We start from the raw sequence: 11,660 nt of genomic DNA, 5'->3' as shown, positions 1-11,660 counted from the left end.
AAAAAATCCTTATATCGAAGGATGGAGCCCACACCGAAGTTGTCCCCACCTCAAACTTGTGCTGCCCTGATAGACCCAAGGGAGCCCTACAAACTGACATCAGGAACCTGGACTGCTGAGTTTTCTTTCCCAGGGAAAATGGAAAAAGGATGTGCCCAGGGGCCCCTGGCCCTGGGCTGGGACCTCACTACAAAGAATCGTTATATCGAAGGATGGACCCCACACCGAAGTTGTCCCCACCTCAAACTTGTGCTGCCCTGATAGACCCAAGGGAACCCTACAAACTGACATCAGGAACCTGGACTGCTGAGTTTTCTTTCCCAGGGAAAATGGAAAAAGGTTGTGCCTAGAGGCCCCTGGCCCTGACTGCAAAAAATCCTTATATCGAAGGATGGACCCCACACCGAAGTTGTCCCCACCTCAAACTTGTGCTGCCCTGATAGACCCAAGGCAGCCCTACAAACTGACATCAGGAACCTGGACTGCTGAGTTTTCTTTCCCAGGGAAAATGGAAAAAGGATGTGCCCAGGGGCCCCTGGCCCTGACTGCAAAGAATCCTTATATCGAAGGATGGACCCCACACCAAAGTTGTCCCCATCTCAAAATTGTGCTGCCCTGATAGACCCAAGGGAGCCCTACAAACTGACATCAGGAACCTGGACTGCTGAGTTTTCTTTCCCAGGGAAAACTGCCAAAGGTTGTGCCCGGGGGCCCCTGGCCCTGGGCTGTGACCTCACTGCAAAGAATCCATATATCGAAGGATGGACCCCACACCGAAGTTGTCCCCACCTCAAACTTGTGCTGCCCTGATAGACCCAAGGGAGCCCTACAAACTGACATCAGGAACCTGGACTGCTGAGTTTTCTTTCCCAGGGAAAATGGAAAAAGGATGTGCCCAGGGGCCCCCGGCCCTGGGCTGGGCCCTGAATGCAAAGAATGCTTATATCGAAGGATGCACCCCACACCGAAGTTGTCCCCACCTCAAAATTGTGCTGCCCTGAGAGACCCAAGGGAGCCCTACAAACTGACATCAGGAACCTGGACTGCTGAGTTTTCTTTCCCAGGGAAAATGGAAAAAGGATGTGCCCAGGGGTCCCTGGCCCTGACTGCAAAGAATCCTTATATCGAAGGATGCACCCCACACCAAAGTTGTCCCCACCTCAAACTTGTGCTGCCCTGATAGACCCAAGGGAGCCCTACAAACTGACATCAGGAACCTGGACTGCTGAGTTTTCTTTCCCAGGGAAAATGGAAAAAGGATGTGCCCAGGGGCCTCTGGCACTGGGCGGGGCCCTGACTGCAAAAAATCCTTATATCGAAGGATGGACCCCACACCAAAGTTGTCCCCACCTCAAACTTCTGCTGCCCTGATACACCCAAGGGAGCCCTACAAACTGACATCAGGAACCTGGACTGCTGAGTTTTCTTTCCCAGGGAAAATGGAAAAAGGATGTGCCCAGGGGCCCCTGGCCCTGACTGCAAAGAATCCATATATCGAAGGATGGACCCCACACCAAAGTTGTCCCCACCTCAAACTTGTGCTGCCCTGATAGACCCAAGGGAGCCCTACAAACTGACATCAGGAACCTGGACTGCTGAGTTTTCTTTCCCAGGGAAAATGGAAAAAGGTTGTGCCCAGGGGCCCCTGGCCCTGACTGCAAAAAATCCTTATATCGAAGGATGGACCCCACACCTAAGTTGTCCCCACTTCAAACTTGTGCTGCCCTGATAGACCCAAGGCAGCCCTACAAACTGACATCAGTAACCTGGACTGCTGAGTTTTCTTTCCCAGGGAAAATGGAAAAAGGATGTGCCCAGGGGCCCCTGGCCCTGACTGCAAAGAATCCTTATATCGAAGGATGGACCCCACACCAAAGTTGTCCCCACCTCAAACTTGTGCTGCCCTGATAGACCCAAGGGAGCCCTACAAACTGACATCAGGAACCTGGACTGCTGAGTTTTCTTTCTCAGGGAAAATGGAAAAAGGTTGTACCCGGGGTCCCCAGGCCCTGACTGCAAAAAATCCTTATATCGAAGGATGCACCCCACACCGAAGTTGTCCCCACCTCAAACTTGTGCTGCCCTGATAGACCCAAGGGAGCCCTACAAACTGACATCAGGAACCTGGACTGCTGAGTTTTCTTTCCCAGGGAAAATGGAAAAAGGATGTGCCCAGGGGGCCGTGGCCCTGACTGCAAAGAATCCTTATATCGAAGGATGGACCCCACACCAAAGTGTTCTCCACCTCAAAATTGTGCTGACCTGATACACCCAAGGGAGCCCTACAAACTGACATCAGGAACCTGGACTGCTGAGTTTTCTTTCCCAGGGAAAATGGAAAAAGGATGTGCCCAGGGGCCCCTAGCACTGACTGCAAAAAATCCTTATATCGAAGGATGGAGCCCACACCAAAGTTGTCCCCACCTCAAACTTGTGCTGCCCTGATAGACCCAAGGGAGCCCTACAAACTGACATCAGGAACCTGGACTGCTGAGTTTTCTTTCCCAGGGAAAATGGAAAAAGGATGTGCCCAGGGGCCCCTGGCCCTGACTGCAAAGAATCCTTATATCGAAGGATGGACCCCACACCAAAGTGTTCTCCACCTCAAACTTGTGCTGCCCTGATAGACCCAAGGGAGCCCTACAAACTGACATCAGGAACCTGGACTGCTGAGTTTTCTTTCCCAGGGAAAATGGAAAAAGGATGTGCCCAGGGGTCCCTGGTCCTGGGCTGGGGCCTCACTACAAAAAATCCTTATATCGAAGGATGGAGCCCACACCAAAGTTGTCCCCACCTCAAACTTGTGCTGCCCTGATAGACCCAAGGGAGCCCTACAAACTGACATCAGGAACCTGGACTGCTGAGTTTTCTTTCCCAGGGAAAACTGCCAAAGGATGTGCCCGGGGGCCCCTGGCCCTGGGCTGGGACCTCACTGCAAAGTATCCTTATATCGAAGGATGGACCCCACACCAAAGTTGTCCCCACCTCAAACTTGTGCTGCCCTGATAGACCCAAGGGAGCCCTACAAACTGACATCAGGAACCTGGACTGCTGAGTTTTCTTTCCCAGGGAAAATGGAAAAAGGATGTGCCCAGGGGCCCCTGGCCCTGACTGCAAAAAATCCTTATATCGAAGGATGGACCCCACACCGAAGTTGTCCACACCTCAAACTTGTGCTGCCCTGATAGACCCAAGGGAACCCTACAAACTGACATCAGGAACCTGGACTGCTGAGTTTTCTTTCCCAGGGAAAATGGAAAAAGGATGTGCCCAGGGGCCCCCGGCCCTAGGCTGGGCCTGACTGCAAAGAATCCTTATATCGAAGGATGGACCCCACACCGAAGTTGTCCCCACCTCAAACTTGTGCTGCCCTGATAGACCCAAGGGAGCCCTACAAACTGACATCAGGAACCTGGACTGCTGAGTTTTCTTTCCCAGGGAAAATGGAGAAAGGATGTGCCCAGGGGCCCCCGGCCCTGGGCTGGGCCTGACTGCAAAAAATCCTTATATCGAAGGATGGACCCCACACCGAAGTTGTCCCCACCTCAAAATTGTGCTGCCCTGAGAGACCCAAGGGAGCCCTACAAACTGACATCAGGAACCTGGACTGCTGAGTTTTCTTTCCCAGGGAAAATGGAAAAAGGATGTGCCCAGGGGCCCCTGGCCCTGACTGCAAAAAATCCTTATATCGAAGGATGGACCCCACACCGAAGTTGTCCCCACCTCAAACTTGTGCTGCCCTGATAGACCCAAGGGAGCCCTACAAACTGACATCAGGAACCTGGACTGCTGAGTTTTCTTTCCCAGGGAAAATGGAAAAAGGATGTGCCCAGGGGCCCCTGGCCCTGGGCTGGGACCTCACTGCAAAGAATCCTTATATCGAAGGATGGACCCCACACCGAAGTTGTCCCCACCTCAAACTTGTGCTGCCCTGATAGACCCAAGGGAGCCCTACAAACTGACATCAGGAACCTGGACTGCTGAGTTTTCTTTCCCAGGGAAAACTGCCAAAGGATGTGCCCGGGGGCCCCTGGCCCTGGGCTGGGACCTCACTGCAAAGAATCCTTATATCGAAGGATGGACCCCACACCAAAGTTGTCCCCACCTCAAACTTGTGCTGCCCTGATAGACCCAAGGGAGCCCTACAAACTGACATCAGGAACCTGGACTGCTGAGTTTTCTTTCCCAGGGAAAATGGAAAAAGGATGTGCCCAGGGGCCCCTGGCCCTGACTGCAAAGAATCCATATATCGAAGGATGGACCCCACACCAAAGTTGTCCCCACCTCAAACTTGTGCTGCCCTGATAGACCCAAGGGAGCCCTATAAACTGACATCAGGAACCTGGACTGCTGAGTTTTCTTTCCCAGGGAAAATGGCAAAAGGATGTGCCCAGGGGCCCCTGGCCCTGGGCTCGGCCCTCACTGCAAAGAATCCTTATATCGAAGGATGGACCCCACACCGAAGTTGTCCCCACCTCAAACTTGTGCTGCCCTGATAGACCCAAGGGAGCCCTACAAACTGACATCAGGAACCTGGACTGCTGAGTTTTCTTTCCCAGGGAAAATGGAAAAAGGATGTGCCCAGGGGCCCCTGGCCCTGACTGCAAAGAATCCTTATATCGAAGGATGCACCCCACACCGAAGTTGTCCCCACCTCAAACTTGTGCTGCCCTGATAGACCCAAGGGAGCCCTACAAACTGACATCAGGAACCTGGACTGCTGAGTTTTCTTTCCCAGGGAAAATGGAAAAAGGATGTGCCCAGGGGCCCCTGGCCCTGACTGCAAAAAATCCTTATATCGAAGGATGGACCCCACACCGAAGTTGTCCCCACCTCAAACTTGTGCTGCCCTGATAGACCCAAGGGAGCCCTACAAACTGACATCAGGAACCTGGACTGCTGAGTTTTCTTTCCCAGGGAAAACTGCCAAAGGATGTGCCCGGGGGCCCCTGGCCCTGGGCTGTGACCTCACTGCAAAGAATCCTTATATCGAAGGATGGACCCCACACCAAAGTTGTCCCCACCTCAAACTTGTGCTGCACTGATAGACCCAAGGGAGCCCTACAAACTGACATCAGGAACCTGGACTGCTGAGTTTTCTTTCCCAGGGAAAATGGAAAAAGGATGTGCCCAGGGGCCCCTGGCCCTGACTGCAAAAAATCCTTATATCGAAGGATGGACCCCACACCGAAGTTGTCCCCACCTCAAACTTGTGCTGCCCTGATAGACCCAAGGGAGCCCTACAAACTGACATCAGGAACCTGGACTGCTGAGTTTTCTTTCCCAGGGAAAATGGAAAAAGGATGTGCCCAGGGGCCCCCGGCCCTGGGCTGGGCCTGACTGCAAAAAATCCTTATATCGAAGGATGGACCCCACACCGAAGTTGTCCCCACCTCAAAATTGTGCTCCCCTGAGAGACCCAAGGGAGCCCTACAAACTGACATCAGGAACCTGGACTGCTGAGTTTTCTTTCCCAGGGAAAATGGAAAAAGGATGTGCCCAGGGGCTCCTGGCCCTGACTGCAAAAAATCCTTATATAGAAGGATGGACCCCACACCGAAGTTGTCCCCACCTCAAACTTGTGCTGCCCTGATAGACCCAAGGGAGCCCTACAAACTGACATCAGGAACCTGGACTGCTGAGTTTTCTTTCCCAGGGAAAATGGAAAAAGGATGTTCCCAGGGGCCCCCGGCCCTGGGCTGGGCCTGACTGCAAAGAATCCTTATATCGAAGGATGGACCCCACACCGAAGTTGTCCCCACCTCAAACTTGTGCTGCCCTGATAGACCCAAGGGAGCCCTACAAACTGACATCAGGAACCTGGACTGCTGAGTTTTCTTTCCCAGGGAAAATGGCCAAAGGATGTGTCCCGGGGCCTCTGGCACTGGGCTGGGCCCTGACTGCAAAAAATCCTTATATCGAAGGATGGACCCCACACCAAAGTTGTCCCCACCTCAAACTTGTGCTGCCCTGATAGACCCAAGGGAGCCCTACAAACTGACATCAGGAACCTGGACTGCTGAGTTTTCTTTCCCAGGGAAAATGGAAAAAGGTTGTGCCCAAGGGGCCACTGGCCCTGACTGCAAAAAATCCTTATATCGAAGGATGGACCCCACACCGAAGTTGTCCCCACCTCAAACTTGTGCTGCCCTGATACACCCAAGGGAGCCCTACAAACTGACATCAGGAACCTGGACTGCTGAGTTTTCTTTCCCAGGGAAAATGGCCAAAGGTTGTGCCCAGGGGCCCCTGGCCCTGGGCTGGGACCTCACTGCAAAGAATCCTTATATTGAAGGATGGACCCGACACCGAAGTTGTCCCCACCTCAAACTTGTGCTGCCCTGATAGACCCAAGGGAGCCCTACAAAGTGACATCAGGAACCTGGACTGCTGAGTTTTCTTTCCCAGGGAAAATGGAAAAAGGATGTGCCCAGGGGCCCCTGGCCCTGACTGCAAAGAATCCTTATATCGAAGGATGGACCCCACACCGAAGTTGTCCCCACCTCAAACTTGTGCTGCCCTGATAGACCCAAGGGAGCCCTACAAACTGACATCAGGAACCTGGAGTGCTGAGTTTTCTTTCCCAGGGAAAATGGAAAAAGGATGTGCCCAGGGGCCCCTGGCCCTGGGCTGGGACCTCACTGCAAAGAACCCTTATATCGAAGGATGGACCCCACACCGAAGTTGTCCCCACCTCAAACTTGTGCTGCCCTGATAGACCCAAGGGAGCCCTACAAACTGACATCAGGAACCTGGACTGCTGAGTTTTCTTTCCCAGGGAAAATGGAAAAAGGATGTGCCCAGGGGCCCCTGGCCCTGGGCTGGGACCTCACTGCAAAGAATCCTTATATCGAAGGATGGACCCCACACCGAAGTTCTCCCCACCTCAAACTTGTGCTGCCCTGATAGACCTAAGGGAGCCCTACAAACTGACATCAGGAACCTGGACTGCTGAGTTTTCTTTCCCAGGGAAAATGGAAAAAGGATGTGCCCAGGGGCCCCTGGCCCTGACTGCAAAGAATCCTTATATCGAAGAATGGACCCCACACCGAAGTTGTCCCCACCTCAAACTTGTGCTGCCCTGAGAGACCCAAGGGAGCCCTACAAAGTGACATCAGGAACCTGGACTGCTGAGTTTTCTTTCCCAGGGAAAATGGAAAAAGGATGTGCCCATGGGCCCCCGGCCCTGGGCTGGGCCTGACTGCAAAGAATCCTTATATCGAAGGATGGACCCCACACCGAAGTTGTCCCCACCTCAAACTTGTGCCGCCCTGATAGACCCAAGGGAGCCCTACAAACTGACTGCAGGAACCTGGACTGCTGAGTTTTCTTTCCCAGGGAAAATGGAAAAAGGATGTGCCCAGGGGCCCCTGGCCCTGACTGCAAAAAATCCTTATATCGAAGGATGGACCCCACACTGAAGTTGTCCCCACCTCAAACTTGTGCTGCCCTGATAGACCCAAGGGAGCCCTACAAACTGACATCAGGAACCTGGACTGCTGAGTTTTCTTTCCCAGGGAAAATGGAAAAAGGATGTGCCCAGGGGCCCCCAGCCCTGGGCTGGGCCTGACTGCAAAGAATCCTTATATCGAAGGATGGACCCTACACCGAAGTTGTCCCCACCTCAAAATTGTGCTGCCCTGATAGACCCAAGGGAGCCCTACAAACTGACATCAGGAACCTGGACTGCTGAGTTTTCTTTCCCAGGGAAAATGGAAAAAGGATGTGCCCAGGGGCCCCTGGCCCTGACTGCAAAAAATCCTTATATCGAAGGATGGACCCCACACCAAAGTTGTCCCCACCTCAAACTTGTGCTGCCCTGATAGACCCAAGGGAGCCCTACAAACTGACATCAGGAACCTGGACTGCTGAGTTTTCTTTCCCAGGGAAAATGGAAAAAGGATAGGCCCAGGGGCCCCTGGCCCTGACTGCAAAAAATCCTTATATCGAAGGATGGACCCCACACCAAAGTTGTCCCCACCTCAAACTTGTGCTGCCCTGATAGACCCAAGGGAGCCCTACAAACTGACATCAGGAACCTGGACTGCTGAGTTTTCTTTCCCAGGGAAAATGGAAAAAGGATGTGCCCAGGGGCCCCTGGCCCTGACTGCAAAAAATCCTTATATCGAAGGATGGACCCCACACCGAAGTTGTCCCCACCTCAAACTTGTGCTGCCCTGATAGACCCAAGGGAGCCCTACAAACTGACATCAGGAACCTGGACTGCTGAGTTTTCTTTCCCAGGGAAAATGGAAAAAGGATGTGCCCAGGGGCCCCCGGCCCAGGGCTGGGCCTGACTGCAAAGAATCCTTATATCGAAGGATGCACCCCACACCGAAGTTGTCCCCACCTCAAAATTGTGCTGCCCTGAGAGACCCAAGGGAGCCCTACAAACTGACATCAGGAACCTGGACTGCTGAGTTTTCTTTCCCAGGGGAAATGGCCAAAGGATGTGCCCAGGGGCCTCTGGCACTGGGCTGGGCCCTGACTGCAAAAAATCCTTATATAGAAGGATGGACCCCACACCGAAGTTGTCCCCACCTCAAACTTGTGCTGCCCTGATAGACCCAAGGGAGCCCTACAAACTGACATCAGGAACCTGGACTGCTGAGTTTTCTTTCCCAGGGAAAACTGCCAAAGGTTGTGCCCAGGGGCCCCTGGCCCTGGGCTGTGACCTCACTGCAAAGAATCCATATATCGAAGGATGGACCCCACACCGAAGTTGTCCCCACCTCAAACTTGTGCTGCCCTGATACACCCAAGGGAGCCATACAAACTGACATCAGGAACCTGGACTGCTGAGTTTTCTTTCCCAGGGAAAATGGAAAAAGGTTGTGCCCAGGGGCCCCTGGCCCTGGGCTGGGACCTCACTGCAAAGAACCCTTATATCGAAGGATGGACCCCACACCGAAGTTGTCCCCACCTCAAACTTGTGCTGCCCTGATAGACCCAAGGGAGCCCTACAAACTGACATCAGGAACCTGGACTGCTGAGTTTTCTTTCCCAGGGAAAATGGAAAAAGGATGTGCCCAGGGGCCCCCGGCCCTGGGCTGGGCCCTGAATGCAAAGAATGCTTATATCGAAGGATGCACCCCACACCGAAGTTGTCCCCACCTCAAACTTGTGCTGCCCTGAGAGACCCAAGGGAGCCCTACAAACTGACATCAGGAACCTGGACTGCTGAGTTTTCTTTCCCAGGGAAAATGGAAAAAGGATGTGCCCAGGGGCCCCTGGCCCTGACTGCAAAGCATCCTTATATCGAAGGATGGACCCCACACCGAAGTTGTCCCCACCTCAAACTTGTGCTGCCCTGATAGACCCAAGGGAGCCCTACAAACTGACATCAGGAACCTGGACTGCTGAGTTTTCTTTCCCAGGGAAAATGGAAAAAGGATGTGCCCAGGGGCCTCTGGCACTGGGCGGGGCCCTGACTGCAAAAAATCCTTATATCGAAGGATGGAGCCCACACCAAAGTTGTCCCCACCTCAAACTTGTGCTGCCCTGATAGACCCAAGGGAGCCCTACAAACTGACATCAGGAACCTGGACTGCTGAGTTTTCTTTCCCAGGGAAAATGGAAAAAGGATGTGCCCAGAGGCCCCTGGCCCTGACTGCAAAAAATCCTTATATCGAAGGATGGACCCCACACCAAAGTTGTCCCCACCTCAAACTTCTGCTGCCCTGATACACCCAAGGGAGCCCTACAAACTGACATCAGGAACCTGGACTGCTGAGTTTTCTTTCCCAGGGAAAATGGAAAAAGGATGTGCCCAGGGGCCCCTGGCCCTGACTGCAAAGAATCCATATATCGAAGGATGGACCCCACACCAAAGTTGTCCCCACCTCAAACTTGTGCTGCCCTGATAGACCCAAGGGAGCCCTACAAACTGACATCAGGAACCTGGACTGCTGAGTTTTCTTTCCCAGGGAAAATGGAAAAAGGTTGTGCCCAGGGGCCCCTGGCCCTGACTGCAAAAAATCCTTATATCGAAGGATGGACCCCACACCTAAGTTGTCCCCACCTCAAACTTGTGCTGCCCTGATAGACCCAAGGCAGCCCTACAAACTGACATCAGGAACCTGGACTGCTGAGTTTTCTTTCCCAGGGAAAATGGAAAAAGGATGTGCCCAGGGGCCCCTGGCCCTGACTGCAAAAAATCCTTATATCGAAGGATGGACCCCACACCAAAGTTGTCCCCACCTCAAACTTGTGCTGCCCTGATAGACCCAAGGGAGCCCTACAAACTGACATCAGGAACCTGGACTGCTGAGTTTTCTTTCCCAGGGAAAATGGAAAAAGGATGTGCCCAGGGGGCCGTGGCCCTGACTGCAAAAAATCCTTATATCGAAGGATGGACCCCACACCAAAGTGTTCTCCACCTCAAAATTGTGCTGACCTGATAGACCCAAGGGAGCCCTACAAACTGACATCAGGAACCTGGACTGCTGAGTTTTCTTTCCCAGGGAAAATGGAAAAAGGATAGGCCCAGGGGCCCCTAGCACTGACTGCAAAAAATCCTTATATCGAAGGATGGAGCCCACACCAAAGTTGTCCCCACCTCAAACTTGTGCTGCCCTGATAGACCCAAGGGAGCCCTACAAACTGACATCAGGAACCTGGACTGCTGAGTTTTCTTTCCCAGGGAAAATGGAAAAAGGATGTGCCCAGGGGCCCCTGGCCCTGACTGCAAAAAATCCTTATATCGAAGGATGGACCCCACACCAAAGTGTTCTCCACCTCAAACTTGTGCTGCCCTGATAGACCCAAGGGAGCCCTACAAACTGACATCAGGAACCTGGACTGCTGAGTTTTCTTTCCCAGGGAAAATGGAAAAAGGACGTGCCCAGGGGCCCCTGGCCCTGGGCTGGGACCTCACTGCAAAGAATCCTTATATCGAAGGATGGACCCCACACCGAAGTTGTCCCCACCTCAAACTTGTGCTGCCCTGATAGACCCAAGGGAGCCCTACAAACTGACATCAGGAACCTGGACTGCTGAGTTTTCTTTCCCAGGGAAAATGGAAAAAGTTTGTGCCCAGGGGCCCCTGGCCCTGACTGCAAAAAATCCTTATATCGAAGGATGGACCCCACACCAAAGTTGTCCCCACCTCAAACTTGTGCTGCCTTGATAGACCCAAGGGAGCCCTACAAACTGACATCAGGAACCTGGACTGCTGAGTTTTCTTTCCCAGGGAAAATGGAAAAAGGATGTGCCCAGGGGCCCCTGGCCCTGGGCTGGGACCTCACTGCAAAGAATCCTTATATCGAAGGATGGACCCCACACCGAAGTTGTCCCCACCTCAAACTTGTGCTGCCCTGATAGACCCAAGGGAGCCCTACAAACTGACATCAGGAACCTGGACTGCTGAGTTTTCTTTCCCAGGGAAAACTGCCAAAGGATGTGCCCGGGGGCCCCTGGCCCTGGGCTGGGACCTCACTGCAAAGAATCCTTATATCGAAGGATGGACCCCACACCGAAGTTGTCCCCACCTCAAACTTGTGCTGCCCTGAGAGACCCAAGGGAGCCCTACAAACTGACATCAGGAACCTGGACTGCTGAGTTTTCTTTCCCAGGGAAAATGGAAAAAGGATGTGCCCAGGGGCCCCCGGCCCTGGGCTGGGCCTGACTGCAAAAAATCCTTATATCGAAGGATGGACCCC

This window comes from Lonchura striata, unplaced genomic scaffold (genome assembly GCF_046129695.1).
Source record: "Lonchura striata isolate bLonStr1 unplaced genomic scaffold, bLonStr1.mat Scaffold_106, whole genome shotgun sequence".
Classification (NCBI taxonomy): Eukaryota; Metazoa; Chordata; class Aves; order Passeriformes; family Estrildidae; genus Lonchura; species Lonchura striata.
This window is presented reverse-complemented; position numbering follows the sequence as displayed.